Raw genomic sequence first — 23575 nt, forward strand, 5'->3', positions numbered from 1 at the left:
GAAATTGGAACATAGAAAATGCTCAAAAAATTGCATGAACCCGGGAGGCAGAAGTTGCAGTGAGCCGAAATCACCCCACTGCACTCCAGCCTGGGCGACAGAGCGAGACTTTATCTCAAAAAAAAAAAAAAAAAAGAAAAAAGAAAAGAAAATGCTCAAAAAATATTTGCTCAATGAATGAATAAACTTGTGAAACAGCGTAGCTTTAAAGTCAATGCCACTTAGTATCAGCAGAGTATATGGATTTCCTATGGAAATTTCTGGATAGACTATAAGTACCAAGTCCCCTCAGCATTTACATTCATCAATGTAAATTTTAAAGTAGTAAGAAATTTGTGTGTAGATGTCTTTGACAAAATGGTTCATTTGAATCCATTCCTGAAGCACAGGTTAATGCTTAAATACTGCCAAATTAACTTTCTAAAACATGAACTATTAAGGGACAGATTACATCCACTGACATCTTTTCAGGTGCCATGTGCTTTTTATTTGGAGAATTATATAACTGCTGTTTAATATGCCTTATATATTTTTTTCTGTCAATTAGGCTTCTGAGTCTATTCTATGAGCATTTGCATAATGTTGCACTTGTGAGTGATGTGGTTAGTTTAGTTAAAGCAGGCTAGCTATACATCCAACATTCAAGGTCCCCTTTCAATGTTGTGGATTTTTCACTAAGCAATGGTTATCCCATCAAATCTATGCTTCCTAGCTTGGGCTACCATTAGATCTTGGCCATGTATTTGACTGTATATTTGACCAAGGTTCAATAAGTAGAGTGGTTGTAAAAGTGATGATCACCACTCCGAGGCCTGGCCACAAAACTCCAATGCAAATCTCTTTTCTGATCCCTTTCCAGCTGAGTAGAGTGAGTATAGCCCCCAACACCATTTGGAAGAGAGAGAGAGCCTCTGTCACTCTAGAACATGGACAACTGCATAGTGGAAGGCCACCCACTGACCTGCTCAGCCACCATCTCACAGAATAAGGAAGACAATCCTCCAGCCATAACACATATTCCCAGAGTATTTTTTACATCATTAGCATATACTTCAAGGGTTAAATCAGTTCACTATGGTAGACAGCTCCAGATTCCTGATGTACCTCACAGGGAGGAAATCATCTTTATTAGAAATTAACAACTAGGTCTAGAGTGGAAAAACATCAAATCTTACTCAAATCAAAATCAACAATCAGGTCCAGAGTGGAAAAAAATCAAATCTCAATCACACCTTACTTTTGGTGGCTGTTTAGTGAACCACCAAACAAGGCTTGTCTCAAAAATTTGTAGAGAAAAAACAAACAAACAATTAAAAAAAAAAAACACTTTTGTATTTGCTGAATAATCCTAAAACTAGCAATGGTTATGTGATACTGTATTGACAATAGCTTTAAATGATCAAAAATGGTTTCAGAAGCAGATGTCTCACTATAAAAATGGAGCACAAAGTGAATGAGCAAAACTGATGCTGTGCTACCAATGAACCCAGGAAGAACAGTGGTCCTGAGAACAGTGTCCCCCAGGTGCCCTCAGCAGAGCAGCTTTCAACGAACTGCGCTCTGGTGTTTTACTACCATCAGAAGTGAAGGACCATTATGTGAGCTGTGCTGTGAAATCTGAAAATACCACTCCAGGGGGTGATTTTTGGAAGTGAGTTCATGCCACATCACAGCATATACTTTAAAAGGACCCTTGGGGGGAAAATTCTTTTCAGGTATAAAAATCAGAAATAGTTGTACTTTTCCTGAAAAACTGGCTTGCCTTTCTTCTACGGATATTAAGTATTGTGTAACTGATCTTGTTTGCTTCCTCCCTTGTAAGAAAGCTTAGAGTCAATTTACCCGTTCATCTCTAGCAGGCTTAGCTGCCCCGCACGTTGCATTTTTGTGGGGAAAAGCTCACTAAGGCTTTATCTTATTTTTTATGGCAAAACCATATGTTAATATTTCTTATTTCCCCATTTCCTTGATTAATTTTCCATGCCATGGTATCCTAGCTCTTTATAGTCTCTCAAAACACAGTCCAATTTAAACATATGAATGTATCTTCTCATAGAGGCTCAGAATTCATAAGCTATTTACATTAATTAAATATTCCAGATAAATACAGCAAATTGACAATATAGTTCTTTAAGCGTTATATTGCACCAGAAAATATACAAATGATAAAATAAATAAATTCAACCTTCATGAGAATCTTGACATGTTCTGTTAGTGCAAAATAAAAAATAAAATGCTAGCTACCAGCATTTCATTCATAAATCTCATCTATCCATTAGGCAATTTCTTTCTTCAATTGTTTTGTCTAAACAAGTTAACTGAGCTCAGAAAACCAAATAAGTTAAGATTCAATTGAGGTATATGTCTTAAGCATCAAATACCATATAAAACAAAGCAAGCTTAGGATAAGCAATCCAAGAGCCAGAGGCAAGTTCTTAAGATGAATTTCTCCCCAAGCCAGAGAGAAATAAGAGGATTTTTCTTTTAAGCACCAGGAAGGGGCAGTGGGGAGACCTGCAAGACAAGTTTACACATCCCCAAAGGTTTTTAGGCTTCAGTCATAATCAAGCAATGCATAGGCAGTAATATAAGCCCAGTTTACACTATTTCTAAGCCATTAATGCTTTTATGCACTGTAAAAAACACTGGAGAAAGAAAATACTAAAAACATGAGAAGTTGAAAATATTTGCTCAATTGTGTAACTGTTGAATTGCACATATTGATTGTAACTGTTTATTTTGAATGCATTTTCTACTGAGAATAGAAAAGTATGGGGTAATAAATACTTACATAAATATTTCCTTCTATAGAGTACCACAGAGGAAAGGGTAAGTAGGCACAGCTTTCTAGGATGAAATTTTCCCAGTGATCTCTACTTTGCTTCTTACTATTGCTCTGAGGGCTTTGTCACTAGGTGCATATCAATTCCATTTCCCCTTGGTTTAGCTAAGGAAGATTTAAAATTCTCCAAATGATTCTTACTATTAAATTGAAGGAACGTAATATAAAGTGAAATAAAGTATAAATACAAAAAAGCTTCAAAAGCCCAGGAACATAACTGATAGCAGGGGAATCCGTTTCTTTTCACTTCAAGATAAAATTTAAACAAAAAGCAAAAATAGATCTGGCAAGTAAAAGTTTACAAGTTTCTTCTCCTTAAAATCCCCCAAAGGTTTTCACTTATTACAGTAAAACTCCTTTTTAAGTGTTTCATAAACTGTCTCCAGCACACCTCTCTTGCCTTCCCCAAATGTTCTGTTCTTGTTCGTTATTTTGCCTTGTCAGCTGTTCCTTCTCTGAGCAGAAATCCCTACAACTTCTCCCACCAGAAAAATGTCAAGTCCAGAGCAAATGGCCCTTCATCAGAGATGACGTTCCACAATAAAGGTAACTGCTTTTTTATATCACCATTTTGGGAATATAATATCCATATTTATTTACCTCCTCATTATAGTGGTTTTTTTCAGTAGTTGCTCTAAGACTGCCCGACGGAACATTACGCTCATTGGGCCAGATATGGATTTTTTGTATTCTCAGGAACTAAGAAACTAGCCGATCCATAGTAGCATGAAATAATCTATTTAATTAATAAAATTGGCATTTCGAATACTTAGTCTTTGAATCCTAATACAGTTTTTTAATCTTACAAATATTTTTCTACTACTTACATTTGTACTAGTGAGTTACTCATATTACGACGGGAACTTTGAATACTTCTATCCCTCAAACACTATACATAGGTTCTAAGAAAGCAGAATATTTAGTCATTTGTTTTACACTCAGGAGAAATAATTTTCTCAGTGGCATAGTCAATTTGAGTAAATAATCATGTTGAAGATTGTTCTGCCCAGAATCAGGAATTTATTAAAGTCCACTCAGGAAAAATTGCAGTCGCAATATGTATTGAGTTAGTTTTATTAGCAAATCAAATATTAAGTTATCTGATCTTGTAATGTACCTTAAAATTTCAAAGCCCATTGTAATCACATGTATAGCTCTGACGTATTGAGAATTTAGCCGTAAATCAGAAAAACAGACAAAAGCAGTACCTACCAAGACTTATACTTTATACTTATCTGGATTTTATCTCCAAAGTGGTATCATGATTTTGATTTGTTGAAAGTTCTTTTGGATTTATCTGTCATGTAGGACTGAAGAGCATAGTGAAATTAATTAATAAAGTCCTGTTGTTGAATTCTGATTTTGTTATGAGCTAAATGGTCTTGGGTGTTATAATTAAAATCTCTGAATCTTAGTTTGATCACATATAAAATTGGTATCATAATTATTGCTTTTAAGCATGTTGAAGGTTAAATGAGATAATTTGTATACAAATGTATATAAAGTTTTAATATTTGTAAGAACAAATTTATCTTTTCTACCTAAAAGCATTTTATTAGTGTAATTCTGGCTTCAGGACAAGATCTGAGCATGAAGATCTGTATGTGAGTGAGGGATGTTTCATTTTCACTTAGCAGAAGACCTCACTAAGGGTAGCTTAAACAATTAGGTTTATATTTTTCATGGTCTAGAGCAAGAAATAAGGCATAGTCTATTTTTGGCAGATGCAAATCTAGGCATCAGTCTTGTGGAAAGCAGTGGTACCAGCTGCATCTGTCTTTAGCAAGAAAATAAGACTTCCACTTATGTCCAATGGGCTGGAACAGGGGCACACGGTTAACCCCAGTTGCAAAATAATTCAGGAAACTGGACATCTCATCTTCTATTATTTGAAGTGGGATATAGCAAGGGAGAAGGGTATTAGAAATAGCCTTTCAGTATTTCTCTCACTTTTCCACTGTGATATTAAAATGTTAATAAAATGCTAGTCGTAGAGACAACTAAATGCATAATATGATCAATTTGCTTTCAATTCAAAGCAAACACTAACTCTCAGTTAAGTTTAAACTGTAGGCAGGAAGCAGAGAATACACTTGATTTCACTTCTCTTAGCTCCTTATTAAATAAAAATATACAAAATGTACTTTGTTTTTTCCCTTCACTGTTTGTGTTGTGTGTCTGAAACATGGTCAGGCCCATTTGTTTCTAGTTGAATTTACTTTCCCCTTAATTGTTTATTACCTTTCCCCATAATTGCTTATTAAATTCATTTTGTGTGTATGTGAAATATTAATATGATCCCCAAATGCAGAATGTTAAAAATGGTATACTCAAAGAAGTGTCCTGCTGACAGCCTTTCCTCTGTTCTAATCTTATCTTCTCTATCCGTTTCCCACCTACTTTCTCTAAATAAGTAATCTCCTTAGTTTCTGATTTGTGCTTCTATGTGTTTTGTACAAACGAGCAAAGACATATGCTTTTGGTTTGGGTTTGATTTGTTTCCCATTTTCTATCTGACTTTTGGTCTTGTCCTCAACTCAACATTATTTATTTGGATCATTAGCTCTTAATCTGTGATAAGTGTTGTAAATATTGTCTCCCAGATGTCCCAATATCATCTCTTGTTAACAATCTCCTGAACTTGCTTAAAGCTTTTCTTTTCCTATGCAACTTTTATCTTTTTAAAATATGTAGTCGATTTTTTTATCAGACTTTTAAAATTACATTTGGATTTTAAGTCATCACTAGAAAACTTTTATTTACACAGAGGCGGGAGGACTACCTGAGGTCAGGAGTTAGAGACCAGCCTGGCTAACACGATAAAACCCCGTTTCTACTAAAAATACAAAAAATTAGCCAGGCGTGGTGGCATGTGCCTGCAATCCCAGCTAATCAGGAAGCTGAGGCAGGAGAATTGCTTAAACCTGGGTGGCGGAGGTTGCAGTGAGCCAAGATTGCACCATTGCACTCCAGCTTGGGCAACAAGAGTGAAACTCCATCTCAAAAAAAAAAAAAAAAAAACGAAATGCATACTAGTTTTCTGCTAATACTTGAATTATTTAATTTTTACATTTAAATCCATTATCTTGAAACCACTTATATTTTAAATCAAAGATCAAGTATCAGAAATTTGAGATTTATGTAAAATACATCTTTTATACTAATTTTTTTTAGTGTTTCTAATTATTTTATTTAGTGTTCCATTTATTAATACACATTTAAGAAAGATTGGTGGAGAGTCACAGATACAAATATATGTTCTAATAGTGCCACTTCAATCCAATTTGTAATAGGATAAATAAAGAAATATAAAATATACCAGAGCTATTAGTTTTTATCTTTTCATACATCTAAAAATTTCACCTAAAAAGAATCAAGAAAAAGAAAACTCAATAAAATGATATTATTTTAAAACATTTTCCAGTTTATCATCTTTTAATGCATGTGACAAATTTTTGTACTATTATTTAAACTTGTCTTAAGGTATTTTAAAATAATAGCATACAAGTTAACAGATACTACTGCAGAAATGAGGCTACAGTTTCTCCTTTGATTTCTTAGTACCAATTTCATAAGATAAATATATACTTCAATAATCTTTAAAAGATAATCATTGAATATAATATATCATGCTATTTCAAAGTAATTTAGGTTAGGTGCTTTTAAACTTGAAATTACTTATATTTTAAAATATTCAGTGATATTTGAGAAATGCACAGTAACATCATATTGAATGGGGAAAAGTTGAAAGCGTTCTCCCTAAGAACTGGAATAAGACAAGGATGCCCACTTTCATCACTTCTATTCAACATAGCACTAGAAGTCCTAGCCAGAGCAATTAGGTAAGATAAAGAAATAAAAGGCATCCAAATTGGAAAAGAGGAAGTCAAACTATCCCTGTTTGCAGATGATACGGTCTTATGCATAGAAAATGCTAAAGACTCCTCCAAAAGACTCAGATTTAATCAATAAATTCAGAAAAGTCTCAAATTACAAAATCAATGTACACAAATCAAGAACTCAATCCCATTTAAAATGCTAAGAAAAAAATAACTAGGAAAATACTTAACATAGAGGTGAAAGATCTGTACAAGGAGAACTACAAAATACCCATTAAAAAATCATAGATGACAGAAATGGAAATATATCCCATGCTTATGGATTGGAAGAATCAATATTGTGAAAATGACCACAGTGCCCAATCTGTAGATTCAATGCAATTCCTATCAAAATACCAACATCACTCTTCACAAAATTAGATAATCCTAGTATTTATATGGAACCAAAAAAGAGCCCAAATAGCCAAATCAACAAGAACAAATCTTGAGGCATCACATTACCCAACTTCAAATTATAGTGTAAGGCTGTGGTAACCAAAACAGGCTGATGTAGGTATAAAAGTAGACACATAGACTTACGGAACAAAATAGAGAATCTAGAAATAAAGCCAAATACCCATAACCAGCTAATCTTTCACAAAGCAGACAAAAACAAAAACATATACTGAGGAAAGAACAACTCTATTGAATAAGTGGTGCTGGGAAAATTGGATAGCCATATGTAGAAGAATGAAACTGGATCCCTATCTCTCACCACATACAAAAGTTAACTCAAGATGGATTAAAGACCTAAATCTAAGATCAGATACCATGAAAATTTTTGAAGAAAACCTAGGAAAAACTCTTCTGGACATTGTCCTAGGCAAATAATTTATGACTAAGACCTTAAAAGCAAATGCAACAAAACACAAATAAATAAATGAGACTAAATTAAACTAAAAATATTCTGCACAGCAAAAGAAATAATTAACAGAGTAAACAGGTAACCTATAGAATGGGAGAAAATATTTGCAAGCTAGACATTTGACAAAGGACTAACATCCAGAATCTACAAGGAACTCAAACAAAGCATCAAGAAAAAAATAAATAATCCCACTAAAAAGCGGGCAAACAACAAGAACATATATTTCTCAAAGGAAGATATACAAATGGCCAAAAAAAGTTTAAAAAATGTTCAACATCAGTAATAATCAGGGAAATGAAAATTAAAACCACAATGAGAAACCACCTTACTCCAGCCAGAACTGCCATTATTAAAAAGTCAAAAAACAATAGATATCTGTGTAGATATGGTGAAAACAGAACATGTGTACACTGCTGGTGGGAATGTAAGTTAGTAAAATCTCTCTGGAATACAGTAGAGAGATTTATCAAAGAACTAAAAGTAGATCCACCATTCAAACCAGCAATCCCACTACTGGAATTATGCAGTAACAACGCAAAGGTACATAAGTTATTATATAAAAAAGATACCTACACTTGTACGCTCATAACAGCACAAGTCACAACTGAAAAGATATGGAATCAGTCTAAGTGCCCATGAACCAATGAGTGGATAAACAAAATGTTGTATCTATATATTTACATACCATGGAATACTACTCAGCCATGAAAAAAATAAAGTAGTCTTTTGCCTTGACTTGGAACTGGAGGGCATTATCCTAAGTGAAGTAACTCAAAAATGGAAAACCAAATATCTTATGTTCTTACCAATAAGTAGAAGTTAAGCTACAAGTACTCAAAGGCATGCATAGTGATATAGTGGACACTGGAAACTCAGAAGGAGGGAGAAGGCAGGGTGGGAAGAAGGATGAAAAGTAACCTATTGGCTACAATATACACTATTTAGGTGATAGGTGCACTAAAAGCCCAGACTTCACTACTACACAATTCATCCCTGTAACCAAAAACTGTTTGTACCTCTTAAACTACTGAAATTTTTAAAAAAATAAATAAAAGAAATAAAGTACCCAATGAATGATCCATAATACATGAATATCTCTAAATGATATGTATTAAATAAAAGCAAAGGTGCAATATTATCTTGTTTTCATTGGACACTACTAGAAAAAACTGAAAATAATAATAATTACACAAATGCTAATGTAGACTTCATTTTATCCACATGGACTTAACCCCAAAATCATATAATTCTGTAGAAATGCAGAGTTTACATTAGTGATGATGAAAGGTGATGTCATAGAAAGACTTTTAAGGCTGGGCATGGTGGCTCACACACTTTGGGAGGCCTAGGCGGGTGGATCATACAGCCAGGAGTTCAAGACCAGCCTGGCCAAGATGGTAAAACCCCATCTCTCCTGAAAATACAAAAATTAGCCAGTGTGGTGACGTGCACCTGTAATTCCAGCTATTTGGGAGGCTGAGGCAGAGGAATCAATTGAACTCAGGAGACAGAGGTTGCAGTGAGCCAAGATAGCACCATTGCTTTCCAGCCTGGGTGACAGAGCAAGACTCCATCTAAAAAAAAAAAAAAGAAAAATCTTTAAAATGTGATCCTTGTGTTTAGGGCTTGGGAAAGGGGTTATAAAAATTATAAACAATATTACATCAAACTGAAAATCATTTTAGATAATGATTACTCTTTTTTCCGATGAAATAATGAAATGAACTAAAAAGTCTAGATTTTTGTTCATCTGTAAATCATGTTTCTACCCATATACTATTTATTCCACTACTTTCCAAATAGCCATATCTCAATTTAAGGGGTATAATTCATATCTTAAAAAATGAAAATGCCTTCAGAGAAAGCATTGCATAAATTGTATACAGAAATTAGTAAGAAAATGTTTGTACAGCATTTTGTGCTTTAACAGATATGAAATATTTGAATATTGTCTCTACACGATTTCTCTTTTCAGTGCAGTCCAAAACATCAACTTTAAGGTAAGCCATGATGCATAATTTTGCTGCTGGCAAAATAGCAAAGGTTATATTGCACTTTTTACATTTTAAGTTGGTAGATTTCCCAAGCCAGTTCACCTACGCTGAAGTTTAATAAAATAAATGCTCAGATTGTCTACCACTGTAAGATGCAATCATGATGGCTTGAGATAAATTTTAGTCTGGAATTAAAATCTTTTATTTATTCTCAATTACCCCAATAACTGTGGGGGAAGAAACTAAAATGTAAAGTTATGTATAATAATTTGACCATCTTAGCAGAGTTAACTCTGGAATCACTGAGCAGTGCCATTGATATTGCTTGTTGTGAAAAAACCATATGCAGTCTTATATGTACTTGAAAAAAAATCTGGTATCAGTGACATTACCATTGATGGCCTTATTTTTCCATGCAGATGCTTGGAAATTTTAAGTATTCCAAAAGCATTCCATAGTCCCACCTGGCCCAATATGTAAATTATTGATTTAGTAAAACTGTTACATGAGAGAAGTTTGTGTGCTCATAAAGTATATATTCATGGTAGGTAGTAGTTCAATTAAGGGACATATCAACTATAAGATAAACATTTTTAACCATATACTTATGCTATCAAAATGAGTCTATTGTTCTAATTACCTAACCAGTTGTTTGCTCCCTCTTTTAATTATAATTTTGACATTTGACATTGTTAGCTACTTTTTTCTTTTTATTTTTTTTACTTTCAATATTGGCTAATTTTGGTTTTCCTGATATATTTCCACCAGCACAGTATTTTGTCCAGAATGACTGAATTTTCACCAAGAAACCTGATAAATATCTTGATCCACAACTTCCTAAATATCTAATAAATTGAGCTTGCACTGAAATTTTGATATAAAAGTTACTCCTTCCTTACCCTAAAGCACTGTTTAATCATATAACAAGAGAAACAATCAAGATGAGAAATGATTCATTTTTTAAAAAAATTCAGTAGTTTTGTATTGAGATATTCTATTTACATGTTTGTTCATTCATTCTGTAAATATTTATTGAGTGCCTATTATATGCCAAACACTGGACTAGGTATTGGGGATATGATATGAATTAAGAGCAAATGTCCCTGTAAGATGCTGAAGTTACCATCTGATTAAAAACAATACGAAGATGGTGCAAACATAATTGTGTTGTTTTTTTGCATTGTTGAAATTTGCCGTTTGATATTGGAATACATTCTTCAACAAATGTGGTTATATATCATTTTAATGAGCACTTCTTGCTTTTTTTTGATAATTACTTATTACTTGCTGTTTATTTTATACTTATTTTAGACTATGGAAATGATGTTAGATAAAAAGTAAGTTTGGGTGATTGTCTCATTTCAGTTCAGAATGGGTCATAAAGCGCAAAGACAACTTGCAACATCAACAACACATTTGGCCCAGGAACTGCTAATGAACCTACGGTGCAGTGTCGGTTCAAGAAGTCTTGCAAAGAACGTGAGAGCCTTGAAGATGAGGAGCGTAGTGGCCAGTCATCAGAAGTTGACAATGATCAATTAAGAGCAATCATCGAAACGGATCCTCTTACAGCTACACAAGAAGTTGCTGAAGAAATTAATGTCAACCATTCTATGGTCATTTGGCATCTGAAGCAAATTGGAAAGGTGAAAAAACTTGATAAGTGGGTTCCTCATGAGCTGAGCAAAAAAAAAAAAAATCGTCGTTTTGAAGTGTCATCTCTTATGCTACACAACAATAATTAAACCATTTATTGATCAGACTGTGATGTGCAATGAAAAGTGGATTTTATAAGACAACCGGTGAGGACCAGCTCCGTGGTTGGACTAAGAAGAAACTCCAAAGCATTTCCCAAAGCCAAAACTTGCAACGAAAAAAATGTCATGGTCACTGTTTGGTGGTCTGCTGCCGGTCTGATCCACCACAGCTTTCTGAATCCTGGCAAAACCATTATGTCTGAGAAGTATGCTCAGCAAATAGATGAGATGCACCAAAAACTGAAACACCTGCAGCCAGCATTGGTCAACAGAAAAGGGCCCAATTCTTCTCCACAACAACTCCCAACCACACGCCATACAGCCAATGGTTCAAAGGTTGAACAAATAGGGCTACAAAGTTTTGCCTCATCCGCCATATTCACCTGACCTCTCGCCAACAGACTAAAATTTTTTCAAGCATCTCAACAACTTTTCGTAGGGAAAACGCTTCCAAAACCAGCAGAATGCAGAAAATGCTTTCCATGAGTTCGTCAAATCCCAAAGCATGGATTTTTATGCTACAGGAATAAACAACTTATTTCTCATTGGCAAAAATGTTTTGATTGTAATGGCTCCTATTTTGATTAATAAAGATGTGTTTGAGCCTAGTTATAATGATTTAAAATTCACGGTCCAAAACTGTTATTACTTTTGCAACAATCTAATATTAAATCAATGATTCTTCAAACCAACTATACAATTAAAAATGATGGATATATTCTTAGAAGAAAAGTAAATTACAACAAAATAAAGCAGTATGATTTAGATTTACAGTTCAGGGAAAGCTTCACATATATGCATAATTTCTATTCATGTTAACTCATGTTAATGTTTATATATATACATGTGTGTATATATAAAACTGTGTATTGTATATCGGTGTGTATGTGTATATATTATATATAGATATGTATATATGTGTATATATATACATATAATACACACACATACACGTGTATATATTATATATAGATATGTATATATGTATACACATATATCTAATACACACACATACACATAGGGACATTAACATAAGTAGGATTTAAACAAGCATAGTTGAGGGGAGGTGGGGTGAAATAAAGATACAGAAAATGCAAATAGTCTGAGCCAGAAAGAATTGACAGAAGGCTAGTGTGGCTGCTGAACAGAGAGAGACCAAGCAGGAAGGAAGTTCTGGGTGGAGTAAAAAACAAGACTATGCAAAGCTTTATCAGCTACATCAAAGAATTTAGATTTTATCCTAATATAGTGGGAAGGTTTTGAAGGATCCTAAATAGTGACACAACAGGTTCCTTCGGGCTGCAATGTGTAAAATTGTTAAGGTGGGTATGGGAGGTAATTATGTAAGTGGGGAATTCAGGTAGAAGGCCTTCACAATAGCATAGACAAAACTGCTGATAGGTTGGCCAAGAGAACTGCCTTTTTACACAGAAAAAGTGAATAGACGCAAGACATTTTTTAGGGAGGACAGGCTATTGTTGTGAATTGGTGGGAAGTGAAATAATTTTAGGCAAGAGCCACTGGCTGGATGGATATTTTATGACACACACTGGAGGTGGAAAAGATTTGCAGGGACACAATGAGGAGTTTAGTGCATTCTTGTCTAATTTGAGAGGGATGTGAGCATCTGGTGGAGATGTCATGGGGGAAATTAAACGTCTAAGTCTTAAGTCAAAAGAGAAGCTTGAGATTTACATGTGGATTTCTCTGACATCTAGTTATTGGAAGTCAGGTAATGGATGATATTACCTAAATTAAGAGTATTGATTGAGAAAAGAAGCCTCTTTATACCAAACAAAAAGAAACCTAACATATAAAATAAAGATTTTCAATGATTTCTATGTATAAACTTTCCCTGGAGTAACTGATGTCATGTAGTCCTATTTCTATTCACAGAGTCTGATTTAGACATTATGGAATAGAACCCAGAAATATGTATTTAAATATTTGTTATAATTCTGATGCAGTTGTTTCCTGGTTCAGCATGAGGGGAAAAAAGGGAAGCTGAAAAAGGTATTGCATAGTTATATGTGTAATCCCTTATATTAAAAAAAAGAAAACTAAGAATCAATAGAAAAAAAGTGACAAAAAAATGAGCCTGGAGAAGCAAGCAGGGATCAAATTCTGCTGGATCTTGTCGGCTATAATAAGAATTTGGGACTTTTTCTTTACAATCATAGGAAGGCATAAAAGGCTTTAGGCATAATTGATATGACTAGTTACATGTTGTAGAACAATAACAAAAAAAACTGGTTGTAGAGTAGAGATTTGTTTTCAGGAAGAATACTGAACATGAAGGGACTGGTTAATAGTAGCAGTTGTAGTATTAAGAAACTATGGTAATTAGAAATAGGATGGTGATGATAGAGATAGGAAGAATATGGAATTCAAGGGAATGTAGAAAGGAAATTAGTGAGTACCTGGTGATCTATACGATGTGAAAGGTGATAAAAGTTAGATAAATGTCAGGGTCAGTTTAGCCAACCGTTTCCAGCCTGTCTGTTTATGGAAGATGGAATTCATCACAGCCAATGAGAAACACTGGAGTAGAGCCTGGCTTTCGGGATGATGGGTGTAAGTGGGAGGATCCTGAGTGTTGTTTCTAATGTGGTGAACTTGAATGAGATACTACAATGAAGATGTTAAAGAGGACTCACAGGGTAGAGTTGTAAATGTATTAATGTGGAGACAGTAACTGAAGTCATGGGTGTGTATGTGTGTGTAAGATCATCTATGTAGAAGAAATAGCATGAAAAAAAGAGAAGGTCCTATTGTGCTACAGTCAAGAACAAAACTGCATCACTGATGATTACTGCATATCATATTAGGCTTAGTCATCTGGAAAATTAGAAAGAATTATAAAGACTAGCCATAGAAATGCTCATTTTGAATAATGTACATGACAGAAATATGAATTAATACTGAGAATTTTATCAGAATCACTCAAAGCCAGTTATTTGTCTTCAGTAGTATGAATTGCCATGGGAAAAGGCACAGTGAGCAAAACTCTGTTTAAATTATTATTTTTTTCAATGTCTTATCTATCTGATGTACTGAGGTGATACAGTATGGCTTTGTGTCCACACCCAAATCTCATCTTGAAATGTATCCCCACGTATTGAGGGAGGGTCCTGGTGGGAGGTTATCGGATCATAGGGGCAGTTTCCCCTATGCTGTTCTAGCGATAGTGAGTGAGTTCTCATGAGATCTGATGGTTTTAAAGTGGCACTTTCCCCCTCACTCTCTCTCTCTCTCCTGCCAACTTGTGAAGAAGGTGCCTGCTTCCCCTTCACCTTCTGCCATGATTGTAAGTATCATGAGCCCGCCCCAGGCATGGGGAACTGTGAGTCAATTAAACCTCTTTTGTTTATAAATTACCCAGTCTCAGGTAGTTCTTTATAGCAGTGTGAAAATGAACTAATACATGTGCGTTACAAATCGTCTTGACCTCACACGTAACTGAGAAACTTTTTTAATATGTATGACATTTTTATTACAATTTGTTAACTTCTTAATGATGGCATGTATGCAAGTGTATGTCCCCAACTTGAATATGAATCTATTTGTGCCAAGGATCAGATTATTTGATTCTTTGAATCTTTTGAAATACTTGGCTTAATTCTGGTCATGTAATTAATATGCATTAATGGATTTTTTTAGATAAAAACTATTGGAAGTAAATGTAATAAATCAAAAATGACACAGATTTCTCTTTTGGCTTAAAGATGTAAATTCAAAGAGCCAACAGCCAAATTGCCTCCTGGTGCTACAGAATCTGATGTGAAGTTGAACAGTGGGAAACTTCTGAATAATAAAATGAAGACTTTAACTTTAAAAATCAGATCTTGTTATAATTATCTATTCCACATAAGGGAAAATACATTTTATTGATGTAATTCCGCTTCATTTATATTACATTTAATAAAGAATAAGCATGAATAATTACTAAATAATTTTACTCTTTAAGAAAAATAAAAGAGTATTTACAAAAGAATGTTAAACTTTATAAAATACTCTACCTATTTTAGGCTATGTGTTCTTTATTTGGGTTAAAAACAATACTAAGATAATACGTATATGACTAAAGACACCAAGACAATAACAAAGGATATGCCATTTTCAAGGTCTTAGGTCCTCATTCTCAATTCAATTTATTATTTGGAGCCTATGAGAAATAAGGCAAAATGCACAAATCAGTATAATTTTCTACCTCATAGGAATTCTGAGAATAAAGGCTATAAATACAGGAAAATAATAATAAAAATGAAGAGAAGTTGGGAGGGAAAAGGAAAGGTAAATAGGAAAAAGGTAAGAAGTAGAAAAAACAAGAGAAGGTATTATGTTTTCTAGATTTAGTATCTTAGTTTGTCTGGTACTGGATATTTTCATCTGCATTATATGAATTGCATTCATTTTTAGATAAAAATACAGTTTCCAGGGAAATAAAAATTCTAGGCAGCCAACAGAATTCCTCACACTTTGAAGTGACTCTCAAGTAACCTGTTCAAGTCCATTAGAAGCTTCAGAAGTCCCCAGGTGTTCATTATTATATTACCATTCTTACCACATCTCCACTTTCTGGAGAGAGAAAATAGCTTAAGCAATTATAGAGAAAGTTGGAATAAGCTAAGGGATTGCCCTGCCATTCCAGACAACTTTAGACTAAAACTATGTCCCCAAATATTTGCTTCCTATAGTGAAACTTTATGGAATAGGGTGTTAAGACAATCTATTGAATTAATCTTTAAGTGCTTTGTCTCTTAAATATTTTTATTAAAATAATATTTACCCTCATCCTTTTAAATATTCATTATCTTTCCATCTTTCTCATTGCCTGTTCAATCTGTCAGTAAATTATGCATATATTGACATGATATTTTAGATATTGTGGATACAATTATGTCTCCTGTGCATCCAATCCTTTTTGCTAAGCAATATAGACCCTAAATCACAAGTAACACTGAAAGTAGAATTTGCACATCATCATAGTTTGTAGAACATTTTTATAAATAATATTTCATTTAAGAAAGACATTGCAGTGACTGAGACTCATTACTATAAAATTTTAACAGTATAAATTAGTCATTAATTACCAAAGTAAAATAGAACTAGGGAAAAATAAAATTTTACTTGATACCTGAATATTTTTCTTCATTTTTAACCTTCATTTCTTTGGATGTCAGAAAACATACTCTAAATTTTTAGTCCAAGACACTGACATCTTGGAAAATTCAAGTCTTGTGTCCTAGTCACAGTATGATTTAGCAAATCCATCTAAGGGGACGCATCACTATACTCCACCATTTCTTCATCCCAAGAATACACTTATGTGCTTAGAGTTAGCTAAGTTATAGAGAAGATTTGTCAGAGCTAACCTATACATGTTAGCAATACTTGATTAGTCACCCAGAATAAATCCATGATGCCAGCAAGCATCTATTGAGTTTATGGTATGGCTTCTCCACATAGGTAGTCTGCAAGAACACAGTGTGTGGTTACTACAGACTTATCTGATATATTTTCTCTTCATTCACATGTAAGCTCATCCCTGCTTATTTCCCTTATCTCGCTTCATATTCCCACAAATCACTCCAGAAACATCTCACTTTTCTAGAGTTCATTCATGGCTGCTGGTTAATACTCCCAAGAATTTCCGTTGGGCACAAGGGGAATGTATGACCCCTGGGAAGCCAGTGGATTCTTTGCTATAATCTCCCATCTGATTCTGCCACTCCACCACCTGTACCCCTCCCATAACCTTCTCATCTATCACAGGGATGGTTGCATCTACCACAGGTGCTGGTGCTCTATAAACTCCAGCTAAGATAGGAAATTCCCATATTTTTCTTCGCTTCTTCCTAATTCCTTAACCCCTGTCTCCCATTTCAATGCACGAGGTTGAAATAAGCCTGTTCAGAAGAGTCAAGAAAAACAGAATATACAGAAAGTTATCATTATGTCTGAGTCCCTTACCACTGACTTGAACATAGTAACCAGGGAAGAGCTAACCTCTGTGATGAAAAATGGGATAGAAAAATCCAGCCCCACAGTTTAGGCGACATGATCCTTTTAATGTTTCCTCTACATTAGTTTTCTCCTAATCCTTCTATTTTTCTCATTGCCTGTTCAATCTGTCAGTGAGAGCTGTGAAGTAGTATCTGGTGGCTCAGACTAGTAGAGAATGGCTAAGCACACCAGCTGCTCCTTAACATTCTTCTAAGAAACTCTAAGAAAACATTAACTTTAGAGCCCAATCCCCTTGTCAACAATAGCCAGCAATGCAGAGTTGCCTTGTCACAACCTGTCTGACCCCGTGTGAAAATCCATACGGTATGGAAAGAGCAATATATGTTGTCTACATGTTGACAGCAACCACATTTACACTTTCTAGAGATAAAGGAATAGAATAAGATTTTTTTAGAAGGTTAGTGCCAGAAAAGAAACTAAAGAATATCCATCTCCACATTCTCTTTTTAAATATTAGGAAAAGTTCCAGGGAGGTTACATGACATAACCAAAGACACAGACTGAGTTGACTGCAAGTTGAGACTAGTACAGTAAAGATCCTTAGGATTCTTTAATTAACACTTTTCTACTGAGTCACACTATTCTAAACCTAATAATGTATTCAATGCACTATCATTAAGGAATTGCTGAACAGACTGTTATCTTCTGTCATCATTATCACTCTTCAAGTATGGATTGAGGAAAAAATACTAAAGAAAAGATTTGCTAATTGCATACTCATTTCTAGGTGCAGGGTTAGGCTTGGAGGTGGGATGGGTCAGGAGAGCATAAGAAAGCACTAAATGGCAGCTCTTACCTTCATTTAGGAGATAAGTATTAATAGCCAGAGTATAAATAATAATTCAAGGAAGTAGAGAAGACACCCTAAGTGAATACTTAGGGTGTAGTTCACACCACTGAAATTCAGAAAGAACTGAAATCACTATGGTTGAAATTGTCTTGAAAAACTACATCCACAGGACAAGATCTCTGCGGTCTGGATAAGTAATGATAGTTAGATAAGCATGGCTTTATATAAAGGACTAGCACACACACGGCCATTTTAATTAAGCCTTCTAAAACACTGTCAGGTGGATTTGTACATGAATCTAAATTGGTAATGTAGAAGGGAAACTCTTTTCATGTTATAGTTCTTATCCATAGAAAAATAAATGAGAAAAACAAGAAAAGGATGAAAAGGAAATTTTGGACTAGATAATGTAAGAACTTGATGGAATATTGCCTCAGAGAAAAAGAGGAACTTTCTGCAAAGGCATTGAGAAGCTTCAGAGAGGGTCATTGGGTATTCATATACAAACTTTAGAAAAGATGGTTACAAGAGATCTTCTTTCTATTCCCTAAGTCCATTTAAGCAAACAACAAAGGAATTTTTTTATATATACTAGGAGAAAGGACATTTTAGTGGCTTCAGAAATATGTGAACAGTAAATCTTACTCAAAGTGATGGAAGAAATTAGCCCAAAGCAAAGAAAAAATAAAAGTCAACTGCAGCCCTGGTTTTACCTTTTGAAAGCAAAAAAAAAAAACCAAAAAAAAAACCTACAGTCTATTTTCTCTCTCTCTCTCTCTCGCTCTCTCCTCCTTTCCTTCTCATTTTCCCTTACACTCCTTTAGGAATATTATTTAATAATGCAAATAACATATTTAGAATATATGTTGTCATGCTGATAAATGACAAAAAAGTAAAGAAAAGAGACAGTATAATATAGCAGCAATACCTGCTGAAACAATGCTGCTGAAACATTAGTTTCAGATAAATCTGAATGCAAATGCTGATTCACCTACTTTCTATTTGTGTGATTTTAGGCTAATTAATCTCTCAGAGTTTTATATTACAGATATTATATTTGACATCTGTAAAATAGAAATCAAAATAATAAACTTTTCATATGGGAAAGTTTAAACTTTGTAAGGGGCTTAATGCACCTTTGAGCTAGTATGATAACACATAAATCTAATTATATTTATTTCCTCCACTGAAATCAATCAATATTTTATATTTTCTTTTCTGTATTATAAGAAGAGTAAATACTCACGAAATTTTGCAGTGTAGTAGATGCAGGTGAAGCTATGTATTGTTTAACCCATAGGTAGCAAAAGAGGCTATTTTTCTCTTGTTACACAAGTTAAAACAAATTAAATACCTTAAACTTATATAAATTATCTTATACTCAGTAAAACGAATGCCTTAGACTCTTCATTTTTTATCATGAAGAAAATAGAAACATGCAACTATTCTGAAATGTGCACAAAAGCACTTCAACTAAATCCAACACATCTCAGATTTCAGGGAAATAATGTGAATATTTTAGAAAGGGAAGTTCAATTTTCCAAAAAAGTTTTGCCCAAGATGCTTGTAAATTTACAAACATTATCTATGTTATTTCATATAATTTTATTCTGAGTAAAAATAAAACCAAGGGTAACATTTATCAACATCAAAAATCACTGACTCATCTTGTGAACAATGCACATATTGGAATGGTCAGTCCCCATTACTATCTTTCACATGATAAACACTCTATTTTTCTGAACTTCTAGAAACTATATATGTTTTATGGAATTTCATTACCAATAAAGAATATAAAGTGCCTATATCTGTGGAGCTTTGCAGTAATTGGTATACTTTATATTCAGGACTATAGTCAGACCAGAAAGAGCTGGGAATTAGGCAGAAAGAAAAATCTGAAAAAGAAGCCATGCAAATGTTTGTTTATATCCATTTACTCTGTCTAAGCAAACAAAAACTGCTGAATAAACAAATAAATATAGTACCATGTTCAAGTTGAACTATATTTTAGAGGAAACAAAGAAAGCAACATTAAATGGCAAACAGTGCTGCTGTAGGTTTGCTATTCTTTAACCAGATTCACATATCCATGAATAAGATAAATGACATTTTCTGATGGAATTAAATCATCACACTTCTTGTTTCTCCTTAAACAGATTCAAACACGTAATTTAGAAATCCTACTAATCTAAATCAAGTAATACTTTGCTTTAAGCTCTAAGATATTATGTATCTTTCTAAAGTACCAAAACTGAATCTGTAAGTTAAACTACGCATGAAAGTAAAAACCAAGTGAGGCTAAATAAAATCAAACACATCACAAAATAATACGGTTTTCCAAAGTCTTTATATTCTTCTGGTAATGGACAGGGAAGTGCTTTGTAATGTGAAAAGTAACATAATTATATTAACCACTACTTAGTCTGTGTCTTTTTTCTCATTTTCATAACCTTTATTTTTCTTCTTTCTCTCTCTCCCTTTTCTTACTCATTTAACACACTGAATGCTCACTAACCTTCAGGCAGAGCACAGAAGAGAAAGCTATGCATCTCACCTAAAGAGATGTATTTGGTTATTTATTATACACATTTTCTATTACTGAAGGACCTCTTTCAGTCAGACTTGTTTCCATAGACAATTTATTAGGCATACAAGGAAATGTAAAATGATCAAAACACTGTTCTTTAACTCAACTCCGTGTATTTTCGATATGTCAAAATAATAAGATGCACCATTAAAGGACAGGGATTTGCAAATTCAGAAGACGTTGATGTTAAACTACATTATATTCTTGCTCATGATTCATGTAAATGATTCATGAAAATAGAAGTGTAAATGTGTTGTTCAAATGACTGATATTGTAAACTGAATCACTGCAGCTCAATGAATAATCTATGCAGCTCATTCAATAATCTATGCCTTCCTCAAAAATGGAGGCATATACTAGCAGTTATTATTTAGGGGTTAATTATCATGTTTCCTTTTTACTAAATACCTTCAAATTCACAAGAAGCTGGTTGATCTAAGCAGGTGGCCACGGGAACTCTCCATTTCCTCTCTGCCCTTTCAGACCTCCGCCTCCTATTCCTCAGGTAGCTACTGCCATATACCAGTCCTTGTTCCCAAGGACCAGTCCAGACTGGGTGGCACAGAAGAGGCAGGAAGGAGGACAGTAAACTGCAGAGCTGCTACTTTTCCAGTTTCCCACACCTGGTCTATTTTTCCAGACATCTCAAAATATCCATCCCTTAGATTATTTTTCGTTACTCACCTAAAAATCATCACCTCAGCCTCAAATTTGAGCATCGGCCATGAAGACTCTCAGTCCTGATTTCCTCTGAATATGCTTGGACTTTATTCGAATCATCCCTCCTCGCCTTGGAGCATTCATGGATGTATGTGTCAACACCTTAGGCCATGGCCCTAAAAGGTTTAGAAATTATGTTGTTGTTGTTGTTGCTGTTGTTGTTATAGTTGTTTTTCTTTAAATAAATAATTTTTCAGTTAAATATTGCTTATTTAAAAACTGCTTTTAACATTCTCTTTTTTAAAAATTCCTTTGATGATAAGACTATTTATAAAAGTTAAATTAAATCCAGCTGGGAGCAGTGGCTCATGCTTGTAATCCCAGCACTTTGGGAGGCTAAGGCAGGTGGATCACTTGAAGTCAGGAGTTCCAGAGTAGCCTGACCAATATGGTGAAGTCCCATTTATACTAAAAATACAAAAATTAGCTGAGCGTGATGGCATGTGCCTGTAGTCCCAGCTACTCGGGAGGCTGAGACAGGAGAGATGTTTGAACCCGGGAGGCAGAGGTTGCAGTGAGCCGAGATTGTGCCACTGTACTCCAGCCTGGGAGACAGTACGAGACTCTGTCTCAAAATAAAACAAAAGAAACAAAAGTTAAATTAAATCCAAAACAACCCTGGAAGACATAGAAAACCACAATAAGTTACAGCAATGGCATGAGATTAGAAGTAGCAAGAGCTGATCAAGCAGTGGGTCAAGGCTAGGCAACTGCAAGTAGAGGCAACTGGAATCAGCCACACTGGCTTGAACAATGCCACATCCGCACAAGATTACTGGCTTTCTAAGATTCAGTTACGAGACAGACTCTCTTCAGTAGGGTTTCTGCACTAAGAAACTCCTACGTTGGACTCTACAGAGAGACAAGTGTCCTGAGAGGCCAGAAAACCTATGATGACAATAAGAAACGAAAAGACACCTGCACACCCTACAAAAAGCCTTACTTCTTCTCCACAGCAACACCTTAAATCAGTAAGAAAACAATTATGCTCAATAACAGCATAGGAGTGAAGGATGTGGGCAAGAACTTTACCAAAAAGTAGCCCCTAAAACAAGTAAAGAAGATTAGTCCAATAATGAAAGCAGGACATAAAACTGCTGTTACTACCATTCCTACTACTGTTTGGTTTAAATTTATATTTCAAGTGTATTAGTGTCTCACATTGTACTAAGCATATTTTCTGCATAAACTCATTTTTTTTTTTTTTTTGAGACAGAGTCTCGCTCTGTTGCCCAGGCTGGAGTGCAGTGGCGTGATCCCGGCTCACTGAGCAAACTCTGCCTCCTGGGTTCACGCCATTCTCCTGCCTCAGCCTCCCAAGTAGCTGGGACTACAGGTGCCCACCACCATGCCCAGCTAATTTTTTTGTATTTTTAGTAGAGACGGGGTTTCAGTGTGTTAGCCAGGATGGTCTCAATCTCCTGACCTTGTGATCCGCCCACCTCGGCCTCCCAAAGTGCTGGGATTACAGGCATGAGCCACCACACCCGGCCGCTGCATAAACTTATTTAATTATTGCAACATCATAGGTATTATTATCTCCACTTTACAGATAAGATTAATGAGATTTTTAAAATTATAGTATTTTTACCAACTTCTTACAGCAAAAGCATGAAAGAGTCAGTTTGGTCTGACTTCAGCATGTTTGTTTTCAATGGCTAAGGTACAGTTTAAAATTTCCAGTTTAAAAAATAATATTAAAAATTTTATTGATTGGATTAGTAAAAACTTAAATGATTGATAATGTCAATGTTAGGCTATTATAGTATAATTTTATTAAATATTTTCAGCCAATAATGTTAATAATTTGATGCAACTCAATTGTGTATCAAAAGAGGAAAGGTTAAGTACATTTTTGGTTATTACATATAATGAAATACTATGCAGCCCCTTACAAATTTGGGGCACATCTATATCTACTGACACGAAAATATATCCAGGATATAATATAAAGTGAAAAAGCATGATGTGTTTTTAATGTAGTAAGATCATATTTTAAAAAATTATTTGTATAAATGTATCATATATGTGTGCATATATTTGTGAGATATACATATATTCTATAAAGTATATCAAACTTCTAACAGTGTCCTTTTAAAAATGGTCTTTTTTTAC

General features: G+C 34.4%; 1 long non-coding RNA gene across 3 annotated transcripts in view; it reads right to left on the minus strand.

Annotated features, from left to right (window-relative positions):
* Positions 1 to 23575, minus strand: part of LOC129059148 (uncharacterized) — a 370307-nt gene that overhangs the window by 294223 nt on the left and 52509 nt on the right. For all 3 annotated transcript variants that reach the window (XR_010139818.1, XR_010139819.1, XR_010139820.1), the window contains exon 3: positions 21425 to 21576. This is a non-coding gene — a long non-coding RNA (uncharacterized LOC129059148). The remainder of the gene's footprint in view (positions 1 to 21424; positions 21577 to 23575) is intronic.

This window comes from Pongo abelii, chromosome 3 (assembly GCF_028885655.2).
Source record: "Pongo abelii isolate AG06213 chromosome 3, NHGRI_mPonAbe1-v2.0_pri, whole genome shotgun sequence".
Classification (NCBI taxonomy): Eukaryota; Metazoa; Chordata; class Mammalia; order Primates; family Hominidae; genus Pongo; species Pongo abelii.